We start from the raw sequence: 14,367 nt of genomic DNA, 5'->3' as shown, positions 1-14,367 counted from the left end.
AATTCTTATGGGAATATCTCGTCCATCCCCCTGCAGTCGCTCTGCACCCATACCCGCAATCTGTTCCTGTTTCAGTTTGGCTTCTTTGAACCCTGTGAACTCTTTCGCCCTTTTGTCCTTTTGTAATGTTTGTTGGCTTGTAATGCTCTTGGGACAGGGTCTTGCTATGTAAGCCAGGCTGGACTCCAATTTACAGAGATTCACCTGCCTCTGCCCCTCCTCCCTCCACCAGTGCTGGGATTAAAGGCATCTTGGCTTGGTTTGTTTTGGCTTGTAACTATTTTGTGGTGTGTGTGTGTGTTTGTGTGAGCTATAATCTATAACTTGAGAGTTAATATTAAGAATTAAGGTTGGGGACCAGCAAGGTAGCTCAGAGGGTCGGTGGGAGTACTTTCCACACAGTTGATGACCTGAGTTCAGTTCCTGGGACCCACAATGTAGAAGGAGAAAACTGACTCTCACAAGTTGTCTGTGCCAGTCCACACATCCACGCACACAAATAAATAAATACAGCAATGTAATGGGGGCTGTTTCAAGACAGGGTTTCTCTGCCCAGCCCTGGCTGTCTTGGAACTCACTATTCTGTAGACCAGGCTGGCCTCTGCCTGCCAAGTGCTGGGATTAAAGGCGTATGCCCGCACCACACCAGCAAAATATTATTTAAAAAAATTAAAAATTGAGGTTGGAAGGAAAGAACCTGTGATTGTCGACGGCCACAACTATCGAGCGAAACCAGTAGTCCAGGCTGTCTGTGAGACTGTGTTTCTGTCAGTCAATGAATTCTGACATTGTGGGAAGAGACGAGCATGTCTGCGGTTTCTGGTGTAGTCTTCACATGACAGAAAGAAATCTTTCTCTCTGCCTGACTGCCCTGGAGTAGAGACTTTGTCCCTTGATTTGGGTTTCAGATTGGAAGGAGGTCATTAGCTCTTCTGGGTCTCCAGTTTGCCTAGCATAGACCCTCAGGCTTCTCAGCTTCCATAATCATGAGAGCCAACCACTTAGAATAAATTTGTCTTCCTTCTCTCCCTCTCCCAGTCTGTTTCTCTGCAAAATCCAGATTAATGCAACTTCTATTAATAGCTTCGTACTTGTCATTTAATTCATTAATCCAATCTAAGTGGAGTTGAGTTGCGCATGATGTCTGTGAAGTTGGGATTCAATTAATTTTTTTTTCAAATCGATAGTCGTTTTTCTCCTCATTCATTTTATCTTCTATGCCCTCTCCGTCGATCCAATTTCCATATATAAATCTGTTTCTGATCTCTAGTCTATTGTAGTAAGTGATTTGTCTCTCCAAGCGGGTCTCTGTGTGGGTTTGTACCTATGGATGCAGTGCCAGCAGAGACCAGAAGAGAGCATCAGATCTCTTGGAGCTACTGTTGGAGGGAGGTCGCTTATTGGTTCCCAGCCATTTAACCCCGAAATAATCACACAGAAAATGTATTAATTAAATCACTGCTTGACCCATTAGCTCTAGCTTCTTATTGGCTAACTCTTACATATTAATTTAACCTGTTTCTAGTAATCTGTGTATTGCCATGTGGCTGTGGCTTACTGGCAAAGTTTCAGCATGTCTGACTCTGCTGGCGGCTCCGTGGTGTCTCTCTGACTCCGCCCTTCTTTCTCCCATCATACAACCAAGCTTTCCCCGCCTAGTTCTGTTCTTCCCTGCCATAGGCTCAAAGCAGTTCTTTATTCACTAACCAATAAAAGCAACACACAGACAGAAGGACTTCCCACACCAGAGCTACCATTACAGGGGGTTGTGAGCCCCTGGACATGGATGCTGGGAACTGAGTTTTGGTCCTCTGGTCCATCTTCTCTTTAGCCCCATACACCATATGCAGGGTCTTGATGCTGTATGTTCTTCATAAGTTCTGATATGTGATAGGGACCAGCATATCTCTTTGGTTTTCCTCAAAAGTGTTTAGAGTAATTAGTAAGATCTCCCCTTTGAAGATTTTAGGACCATTTCAAATTAATGGCACCCTGGATCATTGAAAAGATATTCCTTTTAGATCTAGTTCAAAATGAATTGAAATTCTTTCTTTATTATAAGCCGAGGAAAGCTCCAAATACCTTGATGTTTGTGGAGGACCGGAAACCAAATTAAAGAGGCCACCTTTACAAACAAACAAACAAACAAACAAACAAAAAAAGAGTTAAAAAAAAAAGTATACCAGGCTTTTCTTTTGGGCCATGAACCAGCTCCCAAATCATGACATGGAGACTTAATATTAGTTGTGATTGTTTGGCCTAGCTTATGCTCGCTTCTAGCTAGCTCTTTTAACGTAAGTTAACCTGTTTCTGTTTATCTACCTTTTACCTCAGGGTTTTTTTTACCTTCCTTTTTTCTGCATATTTTGCTTTCACTGCTTCTTGTGTCTGGATGGCTGGTGGCTGCCTGGATGGCCCAGGGTGTGGCCCTCTCTTTCTCCTCATTCTCTTCTTTCTTCTTCTCCTCGATTTCTCTTTCTACTTGTTCTCTCTGCCTTCCATCCCCACCTGTTCTTTCTCTGCCTTGCTTTTGGCCATACAGCTCTTTATTGGACAAATCAAGAGCCTTAGGCAAGCAAGGTGAAACAAAGGCAACACATCTTTACATTGTTAAACAAATGCAGCATTAGCAAATGTAACACACCTTTATACAGTTAAAGTAATATTCTACAGCATTTCCCCCTTTTGTCTAATAAAAAGAGTTTTAATGTTAACATAGTAAAGCTATATACAATAAGAACAATTATAAAGTAAGGGTTACATTTAAAGTATCTAGTTCATTTGTATTTGGCAAATTCAGAAAAAATACTCTATTACATATTCTATCTTGAGGAGTCCAAAGTTTTGTATCTAATTTTCCTTCTATCATAACTAAAGAAAACTGTAACTATAACTTGTAATAATATTAGGTATATTTTCAGGGTTAAACAGTAACATATTTCAGACAGGTAGCCCTTCAACTACTTCAAAGACCTATAGAATATGGCATTTAAAACATTTTGGTAAGTTAGACTTTTCTCAACATGAGACAGCTTTGTTCCTGGTGGCACTGATCTACTTCTAAAGAAGATAATAGGTGTTGAAGAAACTCCATATGGAATTTGCTTTCCTCATGGCAAAAGATGTTTTGTTTTTGTTTCCACAGGAGAAGAAACACTATGGATACCATCAAAATTGATAAAGATTAGATTTAAAAAGAGAGAGACCTCTTGATTAAAAGAGGTGAATAGTACATCAAACAGCATGACCATTCAATATAAAGTAACTTATAAGACTAAAAAATCATTTTTATTGATTAGATATGACTTGCCCAAAGGTAACCTCCCCAAAGTAAGGGTTGGGGCAAGGCTTTGTTTTTGTCTTTCTAGGAGAATGAAGACACCAACTAAGGAATCTGAAGACCAATGGACTAATGAGACATCTGAAGATAAAGAACAAATCATCTAAAAAAAGTGTCCCAAGAAAAAGCATAAATTATTCTATTGATATATCACATTTTCAGCAAAATAAAATTTCCTAAATCTTCCCAAATGTTTATTTCTGCTGCTCTCTACAAATAATGCAAGTGGTCTTTTATAATCCCAGTTCAATTAGAAAATTAGAGCTGGCTTTGGAGTTGGAGTGTGATTGTCTTCCTTCTCTGAACTCAAGCGTGTTTGTTAAAGGTAAATCCAAAATCTTTGTCTCATGTCAGAATAGCCACCTGATATGGAACAGAAGAAAAAACAAAATTAAGGGACTATCTGTTGCCACAAATCTCATAATTATGTGGTTTTATCTTGACTCTCTAACCCTTTTCCTAAAGTATAAATATTATCTCAAAATTTATAAAATTAATATATATTTTAAACTTTTTTATCATGATATTAATGGTCATAAAGAGTACCAACTAATTCTAGAAAAAGGCATCATCTAGCTTCCTGTTCACGATTTCAGGTTTGAGTCTCTATCAGGTAACAAGGAATAAATAAGTTTTTGTACTTTGGATGTGCATGACAAATTACGGTCCTTTGACCTTTTCGATATCTGCTGCATATGACATTTAAAATGTTTAAATTTTCTGCAGTGAATTATGATCATGCCCAACAGTGATCTTTGAAGTCTCCATCAGGAGGATGGGGTCCCACAATGATGACTCCACCTGGACTGTGGTAACACCACTAAGCTGACAAACACCACCAAAAGATTGGCTTTGAACTACAAACTGCTTAGGACAATTTCAAGGTGGCTAGCTGAGATGGTCCAGCCTCACAGACTACTCTAACCAGGACTCAAGATGAGCCCTGTACTTCCCAATACAAGAGACGACAACAGATAATACATATAGTGATCCCAGGACTAGTGCTCCCAGGATAAAAAATTATCCCAATTTTTTTAGGGTCCCCTAAAGATGTCATTGTCACCAAACAACAGGAAGTAATTTTAAAAACAGATGCTCATATTCCCAAGAGGTGGGGTGGGCAACTTTTGGTTGCCCAGTGGGTTATGAATATTTGCCATAGTTTAGGGGGATTGGTTAGGAAAAAAGCTGAACAAAAGAGATTAGAACCAGGGATTTTGTTCTGGAAAGAAAAGGGGGATATAAAAATGATAGGGTAAAAGGGTAGTTGTTAAAGAAACAGCTACGAGTTTTAAATATGTTACATTGGTATGGATTTTGGTTTTTTGATACAAATTTAAAGTTAATTTTGTTATACTTTATGTACATTTCTACTCTTATTAAGGACATTGTGCTTATGCAGCTCACTTAAAAATATAATGTATAATTAAGAAATATAGGTTAGTATTTAGTGCAAAAAGGCAACTGCTAAACTTTACCAAGATGAGGTAGGATCGTCCTTCAAACTTCCCTGCTCAGAAACATCTGTGAGACATATGAGGCCTGTGGGCCAGAGATGGACGCCCCAACATCACAGAAAGACAGGTGACAGTCCAGACAGCCAGATATCTCTGTCATTAGGTAATATTTCACCCTTCTTGGGGTTTTGATGGAATCGAAGACTAAATAATCATAGTTAAAGTTCTCCTTAGTTATGATAAAAGGTGAATTTGGTATAAAACTTTAGAGTCATAAAATAAAATAAACAATAGAGTGTTTTTTTCTCTAAATTTGCCAAACACAAACAGACTGGATATTATAACTGTAATTCTTACATAATAACTGTTTTGTCATATATAGTTTTACTATGTGAAGGTTAAAAACTTCCTTTTTAATTACACAAAAAGGAGGAAATGCTGTGGAATAATTCTTCTGTGTATTGTGAATTTATATTACTCTCATTTCTTATAAGGTAAGGAAAGTTCCAAATACCCTGACATTTGTGAAGCACCCAGAAAGCAACTTCAAGAGGCCACCTTTACAAACAAAACAGCCAGACATGGTGGGACACACCTTTAATACCAGTACTTGGGAGGTCAAGGCAGGTAGATCTCTGTGAATTCCAGCCACATCTACAAAGTAAGTTCCAGGATAGCCAGGGCTTTGTTACACAGAGAAACCCTGTCTTATAAAACTAAACCAAAGTGTGGGGAGGCACCTTTGGCCCCTTCAGAAAAAGAGCACACAGGCGAAATTGAAGGTGAGACTAAAGATGCTTCTCTTTCTACTGTAAGTTTGGCAATCAGCAGGAGGTTCTCAGGCAGCTGCCCCTCCAGCCTGCCCATTGCATCTTATGTCAGGAGCGGCATGTGAGCAAATTGATCAGGGACAAGAAGAGTCTTTGGGAATAATGATGTTTGTTTTGGAGTTTTACAGAACTGAAGAACATCTCACATCTGGGCTGTTAGGATCAGAGGTAGATCTTCTAGCCCACCCCTATATTAGGGAGCCCACCATCCCGTTGCTGCCCGCTAGGTCCCTTTATAAACCTCTTCTAAACTGGGTGTAGTGGTGCACACCTTTAATCCCAACACTCGGGAGGTAGAGGTGAGTATATCTCTGTGAGTTTAAGACCAGCCTGGTCTTCAAGAGCTGGTTCCAGGACAGCTAGGGTTGTTACACAGAGAAATCCTGTCTTGAAAAACAAACAAACAAACAAACAAACAAGTTTTTTTTTACATACCAACCACAGTTTCCCCTCCCTCCCTTCCTCCCACTCTCTCACCTCCCACTCCCTCCCCTCCCCCTCCCCACCTACCCAATCCCCCCACTCCACTCCTCAGAAAAGGTAAGGCCTCCCATGAGAAGTCTACAAAGTCTGGCATATCAAGTTGAGGCAGGACCAAGCCCCCGCCCTGCCCCGTACCAAGTCTGAGCAAGGTATCCCTTCATAGGGAATGGGCTCCAAAAAACCAGTTCATGCACTGGGAGCTAATCCTGGCCCCACTGCCAGTGGCCCCACAGACTGCCACAGTACTGTCACTCACAATCAGAGGGCCTAGTTCTGTCCTATGCAGATTCCCCAGCTGTCAGTCCAGAGTCAGCGAGCTCCTACTACTTGGATCAGTTGTCTCTGGGTTTCCCTCTCATGATCTTGACCCCTTTGCTCATATAATCCCTCCTCCCTCTCTTCGACTAGACACCGGGAGCTCTGCCCAGTGCTTAGTTGTGGATCTCTGCATCTGCCTCCATCAGTTACTCGATGAAGGTTCTATGATAACAATTAGGGCTAACACCAATCTGATTAAAGGGAAAGGCTAGCTCAGGAACCCTCTCCACTATTGTCAGGAGTCTTAACTAGGTACATCGTTGTAGATTCCTGGGAGTTTCCCTAACACCAGATTTCTCCCTAACCCTGTAATGGCTCCCTCTAACAAGGTATCTCTTTCCTTGCTCTCCCTCTCTGTCCCTCCCCCAACTTGGCGGTCCCATTACCTCATGTTCTCCTCCCCCTCCCCTTTACCCTGCTCCCAATTTACTCAGGACATCTTGCCTATTTCCCCTTCTCAGGTTCATCCATGTGTCTCTCTTGGTGTTCTCCTTGTTAGCTAGCTTCTCAGGGGTTGTGGTTTGTAGCCTGGTAATCTTTTTCTTTATATCTAATATCCACTTATGAGTGGGTGTATGCTGTTTTTGTCTTTCTGGGTCTGGGGTACCTCACTCAGGGTGTTTTTTTTTCTAGTTCTATTCATTTGCCTTCAACTTTCAAGATGTCATTGTTTTTTACTGCTGAGTAATATTCTGTTGGGTAAATGCACCACATTTTCCTTACCCATTCTACAGCTGAGGGGCATCTAGGTTGTTTCCAGGTCCTGGCTATTATGAATAATGCTGCTATGAACATAGTTGAGCAAATGTCCCTGTGTTGTGAATGTACATCTTTTGTGTATATACCTAAAGTGGTATTGCTGGGTCTTGAGGCAGATGGATTCCCAATTTTCTGAGAAACCAAAACTGATTTCCAAAGTAGCTGTACAAGTTTGCACTCCCACCAGCAGTGGAGGAGCAGTGGAGGAGTGTTCCCCTTACTGCACATCCTCTCCAGCATAAGCTGTCATCAGTGTTTTTGATCTTTGCCACTCTGACAGGTTTAAGATGGTATCTCAGAGTCATTTTGATTTGCATTTCCCTGATGGCTGAGGATGTTGAGGAATTCTTTAAACGTCTTTCTGCCATTTGAGTTTCTTCCATTAAGAATTCTCTGTTTAGATCTGTACCCCATTTTTAAATTGGATTATTTGGTATTTTGATGACTAGTTTCTTGAGTTCTTTATATATTTTGGAGATCATCCCTCTGTCAGATGTGGGGTTGGTGAAGATCTTTTCCCATTCTGTAGGCTTCTGTATAAAACCACTTTGAAGTCAGCTCCCTGGCAGGACAGACCCCATGACAAGAGGCTCCCATCTTCTCATCTAGCTGATTTTGTTAATTAACTTGCCTTGCCTGTCTCAATACCTTGTCTCTCAGTTTAACTGGCCTGTTAAGTGATGAGCAGCTGGATTTCCACCCAGTGTCTGAAGAGAGCTTCAGTAGACTGAAATAGACCAACAGGGGGTTGGAGAGATGACTCCGTGGCTAAGAGCCTTGCTGTTGTAGAGTTTGGTTCCTAACGTCCACATTCGGCAGATTACAATTGCCTGTAACTCCAGCTCCAGGGGATGCAATGCCCCTTCTGGCCTGAACAGGGACCCACAGTCACACACCCACACATAATAAAAATAAAACGAATATAAAGAAAAAGAAAATACATCTTTTTTTTTCCCTTCAAGATGGAGGGCACTGGAGCGGTGACTCCGTGGTCAAGAGCACATACTACTTTTGCAGGGGACTGGAAATTGTGTCCCAGCACCCATGTCAGGTGACTCAGTTGTCTGCAAGTCCATATCTTGGTTCCTTTCCTAGTATTGTGGTCTCTCTTAGACCACAACCAAGGCAGCTTATGGGAGAAAGAGTGTTCCAAAAGATTGGAGTTCATGACCATCATGGCAGAGAACATGGCAGCTGACAGGCAGACAGGGTGTCTATCTCAAGTGATACACTTCCTCCAACAAGGTCACGCCTCCTAATTCCTCCCAGAAAGTTCTACCAACTGGGGATCAAGCATTCTGATTTATAAGCCATCCTCATTCAAACCAGCACACCCCAGCTCTAGGAGATCCCATGCCCTCTTAGGGCTTCTAGCATACATCCACATAGACACAACAAAAACATATTAATAAAAATAAAAGCAAGCCTTTAGAAACAATAAGATAAAATAAAACATGCCAAATAGCCGGGCGGTGGTGGCACACGTCTTTAATCCCAACACTCGGGAGGGAGAGGCAGGCGGATCTCTGTGAGTTCAAGGCCAGCCTGGTCTATAAGAGCTAGTTCCAGGACAGGAACCAAAAGCTACAGAGAAACCCTGTCTCGAAAAGCCAAAAAAAAAAAAAAAAAAAAAAAAAAAAAACAAAAAACAAAAAAAAACCCCAAAAAACAAAAATAAGCCAAATATATTTATTATAATACTAAGTAACTTTATCAGTCACCTTTGGTAGACCCTAGAGAACCAAGATACTTTTTTTTTCATCTTTCGAAACAGGGTTTCTCTGTGTAGCCCTGGCTATTCTAAAACTTGCTATGTAGACCAAGCTGGCCTTAAACTCAGAGATCCACCTGCCTCTTCCTTCTGAGTACTGAGATTAAAGATGTGCACCACCACCCTAGCTGGTATTTTATTTTTTAAGATAAAAAGAGGTAGGTAACAAAATATATGTTAAATGTTTCATCTTGTTTGTGTTGTTACTTTTGGAAATTAGGTTTACTTATATTGCTCCGGCTAGTTAACATCTCCTGGACTCAATGCATCCTCCTATTGTAGCCTTCTAAGTAGCTGGGACTTTAGCTTCCCTTTTATCTGCCTGGATTTTTTTCTCTTTTCTTTCTTTCTTTTTTTTTCTTTTTCTTTTTTTGGTTTTTCGAGACAGAGTTTCTCTGTAGCTTTGAGCCTGTCCTGGAACTAGCTCTTGTAGACCAGGCTGGCCTCGAACTCACAGAGATCTGCCTGCCTCTGCCTCCCAAGTGCTAGGATTAAAGGCGTGTGCCACCACCACCCGGCCTGGATTTTTTTAAACATCATCATCATTATTATTACCATTTTGATTTTTCAAGACAGAGCTTCTCTGTATATCCCTGGTTGTCCTGTAACTCGCTGTGTAGACCAGGCTGGCCTCAAACTTGGAGCTCTGCCTGACTCTGTATTCTAAATGCTGGGACTAAAGTTATGCACAACCACTGGGCCAGTTTAAATATTATTTTTTATATGCATGTGTGTGTTTGTGAGTGCCTGCTATGAGGAGGACCACGCTGGCCTTAAAGTCACAGAGATCCACTTGCCTCTGCCTCCCAGGTGCTGGGATTGAAGATATGCACCACCACTTCTTTCTCCCAGTTGACCGCAACCCAATAGAGAACTATCAGATTAGCTAACCTGCCTCCTGGTTGGGGCTGTATATAATTAATCCATCACAGACCTTAGCCCATCCAATCCCAGCTTTTCTGTGTTTGTGTCTGTTGTTTCTTCATTTCTTCATCCCCTCCCAGTTAGGCCAGTCTCTCACCTGTGCAGTCTGGAGAAGTCTCAGGCGTATCATGCTGGACTTGAATTCACTAGGAACCTCACAGGTGACTTTGAACTTCCAGTCCTCCTCCTCCCATCTTCCAAGTACTGACTTCACGGATGTGGGCCGGGCCAATGAACCAGTTTATTTGGTGCCGGGACTGAACCCAAGACGTCATGCTTGCTAGGCAAACGCTCTCGCAGCTAGCTACACCCCCAGGCTGACTTGCTGATTTTCTTGGTGGTATTAGTTAGAACTGTGTAGACAGACATGCAGGGCTAGGTCTATCAGAAGGATGCGCTTCCACAGCTGTGGACACGTCGGGATTTCCCGACATGCTCTCTGAGGCTGGAAAGCAAGGAAAGCTGGCAGTGTAAATCAGAACTACTGGAGCAAACCTCAGTCTGAGCCCCAGTATCCAAAGGCAATAGAAGATGGATGTCTCAGGTCAAGAAAAAGATAGTGTTCCTCCCATCTTTTTGCTCCTACTGAACTCTCAATGAATTGGATCGTGCCTGCCAACATAGGTAAGAGTAGATCTTTACCAGCCTGCTAATCTCTTTTGGAATTAAACTTATAGACCTCAGAAATAATATTTAGGTGTTTTATTATTGCTGTCTGCCAGTTGGCTGTGTATCCTTTAATTTGATCAAGTTGACACATGAAATTAGCCCTCACTGGAGTTCTTATGCATGATGTCATATTTCCTTGTGTATTTAGGTGATATTTGGTTGAACTGTCCATTTTCTTTGGAACTTTTTTAGTGGAAATAATTTGTAGTCTTAGAAAAAAAGAGTTTACTTTTGAGGGCACAAGGTCTCCCTATACAGCCCAGGTTGGCCTTTAACTCCCTATGTAGCTCAGGCTGGCCTTGAACTCATGATGATCCTCCTGCCACATCCTCCTGAGTACTGAAATTAAAATGAGGTACTATCCACCATGGTCTGCTAAAGAGAGAGGTGTGTGTGTGTGTGTTTCTGTGTAGGTGAACATGTGTGACAGCCAGAGGTTGACACAGGGTGTCTTCTTTTGAGACCTTCTTTTTCTTCAGCAGGGTATTTCATGGAAACTGGGCTTGCGAATCCAGTAACACTAGTTGGCTATCAAGCCCTACCAATCTGTCTCCATGTCCTCAACTCTACATTTACAGATGAACACCACCCTGCCCAGAGCTGTGTGTGGGTGCTGGGGATCTGCACCAGACTTTCACACCTACAAGGCAAGCGCTGTAGTGACAGAGCCTCACTGAAGGACTGAGATCCCCTAGCCTCCTAAGTGGAGTTGTTTAACAAAAATCAATATTTTCTTTGCCGGGCACCTGGAGCACCACCACCCTGGAACCATTTTATGCTAATGTCCGCGTTGAGTTCTTCTAGTTCCTCAAGGTAGGACTGAGCTAGATGGGTGATGTTACGGTTCTCAGGAAGTGATTATGTCTCTCACTCTCACTGCCAAGTTTAAGACAAACATTTTTCTTGAAGTCCTTCGTGTGATGATGAAATGAGTTTCTTCAATTTCTGTCCATATGAACCATAGCCCTTGGCATGCTTACGTTTGTTTGTATGAGTATTTGGCTACTTTGGGCAGACTCTTTTTTATCCTGTGCCATGTCGTTCCCCTCCCGCCTCCAGCTGAGGACCAAACCCAGGACCTTGTGCTTGCTAGGCACAGCGTTGTGGGAGGGTTCCGAGAGTTTGCAGCTTTGTCCCATTTCCAGTTGCATCTCTCCCTCATGTTGGCAGCTGAAGATCTAATCTCTCAGCTTCTTGCTCCAACCACCTGTTGCCACGCCTCTTCCGTGGACTCCCCACCTCGAGCGTTATCCAAGATAAATGCTTTCCTCTGTAAGTTGCTTTAGATCACAGTGACAGAAACACGGCCAATAGAGCTGGGATGGCGTGGCTACCCTCTTGCCACTCATACATGGCCAATAGAGCTGGGATGGCGTGGCTACCCTCTTGCCACTCATACATGGCCAATAGAGCTGGGATGGCGTTGCTACCCTCTTGCCACTCATACATGGCCAATAGAGCTGCGATGGCGTGGCTATCCTCTTGCTACTCATTCTCCAGTGTGCTAGCTCAGGCTTGTGGAGGCTGAAGACCGAGAGAAAGAGTAGACTTCCACATTGCAGACTGCCGGGGCTAATTAAAAGTCCCAGATTCACCCGAACTGAAGGAATGAGAAAGAAGAAGTCTGTGTCTTGGTCAGAGAGTAGCAAAGTCACACGGGGAAAAAAATGCCATTCAGAGACAGTTGAAGAATTGGTCATCCTCTTTTTATCAACTTGAATTATTTCACTGAGGGAAATACAGGAAGGAAAGTTTGTTGGCAGAGTTGGCAGTGCTAGGTTCAACAAATACCCAGAATCCAGGCTTTCTTATTTTTCTGTCCTTCATGGGCTACTTTCCATTGAAAAGATCTTGAGGCCAGAAGTCTACCAATCCACAGTCCTCAAGGTTTCCTGTCAACCAAGATATCTGGTGGAAAGTACGCCCCATTTCTCAGATCCCTCCGGAAGATGGGCATGTCCTTTGTGTCCTGCTGCTGTGCTGTTTGCCCCTCATCCCTCTCCATTGACTCGTTATTCAAGTGTTTCCTTATCTCCCAATCAAGAGCATCGCAATGCCCAAAATATTTTGGGATGTTGTGCAATGCTCAATTGCACAGGAAGGGTTGGAGTCAGAGTCCCCAAAGAAGACCATGACCAGGTCAGCTACTGTGCCATGAAGTGCCTGCGCCACAGAAAGCAAACTCTTGGGTACCCAGCTTGACCAGATTCAAATGATGTCCTTTTTGCAACAGACCTACTTAGACCTTAGTGCTAAAGTTGGCTTCGTGCTCTATTCTTTTTTGTTTTGGTTCTACCTTCATTTGTATCTGGGGCTTAGTTTTCTTGCTAGCACATGGATATATTTAGGAATATTTTTAATAGCCAGGCATGGTGGCACACACCTTTAATCCCAATATTCAGGAAGCAGTGGCAGGAAGATCTCTGTGAGTTTGTGGCCAGTCTGATCTACAGAGCAAGTTCTAGGACAGTCAGGGCTGTTACACAGAGAAACCCTGTCTCAAATAACTAAAGGGGGAAAAAAAAGAATAGTTAAAACAACTTACTTATCATTTGACTGTTTTTATGTATATATTCTTTTTCTTATAAGACAATCTCATGTACCCCAGAATGGCCCCAAACTCACTATATAGCTAAGGATAACCTTGAACGTCTGATCTTCTTGCCTCTACTCCCCAGGTTTGGTGATTGCAAGTGTGCAGCACCACACCGAGTTTTAGGTGTTGCCTTTAAAGATCAAACTCAGAGCCTTGTGCATGCTAAGGCAGCGTCACACAATCAGCCTCTACCGATGATACTCAAGAATTTATTTGCTTTTATTTTACATATATGAGTATTTGCCTGCATGTAAATATGTGTAGAGCCCCCAGAGGCCAGAAGACAGCATCAGATCCCTTGAAACTGGTGTTACAGGTGGTTGAGAGCCACCATGTGGATGCTGGGAACTGAATCCTGGTCCTCGGCAAGAGCAGCAAGTGCTCTTAGTAGCCATATCTCTAGCCCCCAAGATCAATTTCATTTTTATTTATTTATGTGTATGTATGAGTGTCAGTGTGTGTATACATATGTGCCCATGGGTGCCCAGGGAGGACAGAAGACAGCGTGAATCCCTGGAGCTGAGTCCCCGCAATGTGGATTCTGGGAACAGAACTTTAGTCCTGAGCCATCTTTCTAGTCATATATCTACAATTTTAAATCATTTATCATATTTTTTAAAGTTTTTTTTTTTGGTTTTTCGAGACAGGGTTTCTCTGTAGCTTTGGTGCCTGTCCCAGAACTAGCTCTTGTAGACCAGGCTGGCCTCGAACTCCCAGAGATCCGCCTGCCTCTGCCTCCCGAGTGCTGGGATTAAAGATGTGCACCACCACCGCCCGGCTTTAAAGTTTTTAAGACAGGGTTTCTCTATGTAGCCTTGGTCATTCTGGAATTCACTTCGTAGACTGGACTGGCCTTGAACTCATAGAGATCTGCCTGCCTCTGCCTTCCAAGTGTTGCTGGGATCAAAGGTGTGCGCCACCACTGCCTGGCTCCCTTATCATATTTTCAGTGAAAGGATCAACCAAGGAATTAAGGTACCTCATCTGCTCTCCTGCTTGATAGACCTTTTTTCTTTAGATTTTTTTTAAGTTTATTTATTTATTAAGGATTTCTGCCTCCTCCCCGCCACCGCCTCCCATTTCCCTCCCCCTCCCTCGATCAAGTCCCCCTCCCTCATCTGCTCGAAGAGCAATCAGGGTTCCCTGACCTGTGGGAGGTCCAAGGACCGCCCACCTCTATCCAGGTCTAGTAAGGTGAGCATCCAAACTACCTAGGCTCC

This window comes from Microtus oregoni, unplaced genomic scaffold (genome assembly GCF_018167655.1).
Source record: "Microtus oregoni isolate MIOR12 unplaced genomic scaffold, Mior012 000005F_ref0000423, whole genome shotgun sequence".
Classification (NCBI taxonomy): domain Eukaryota; kingdom Metazoa; phylum Chordata; class Mammalia; order Rodentia; family Cricetidae; genus Microtus; species Microtus oregoni.
Note: the sequence above shows the minus strand (reverse complement) of the source record.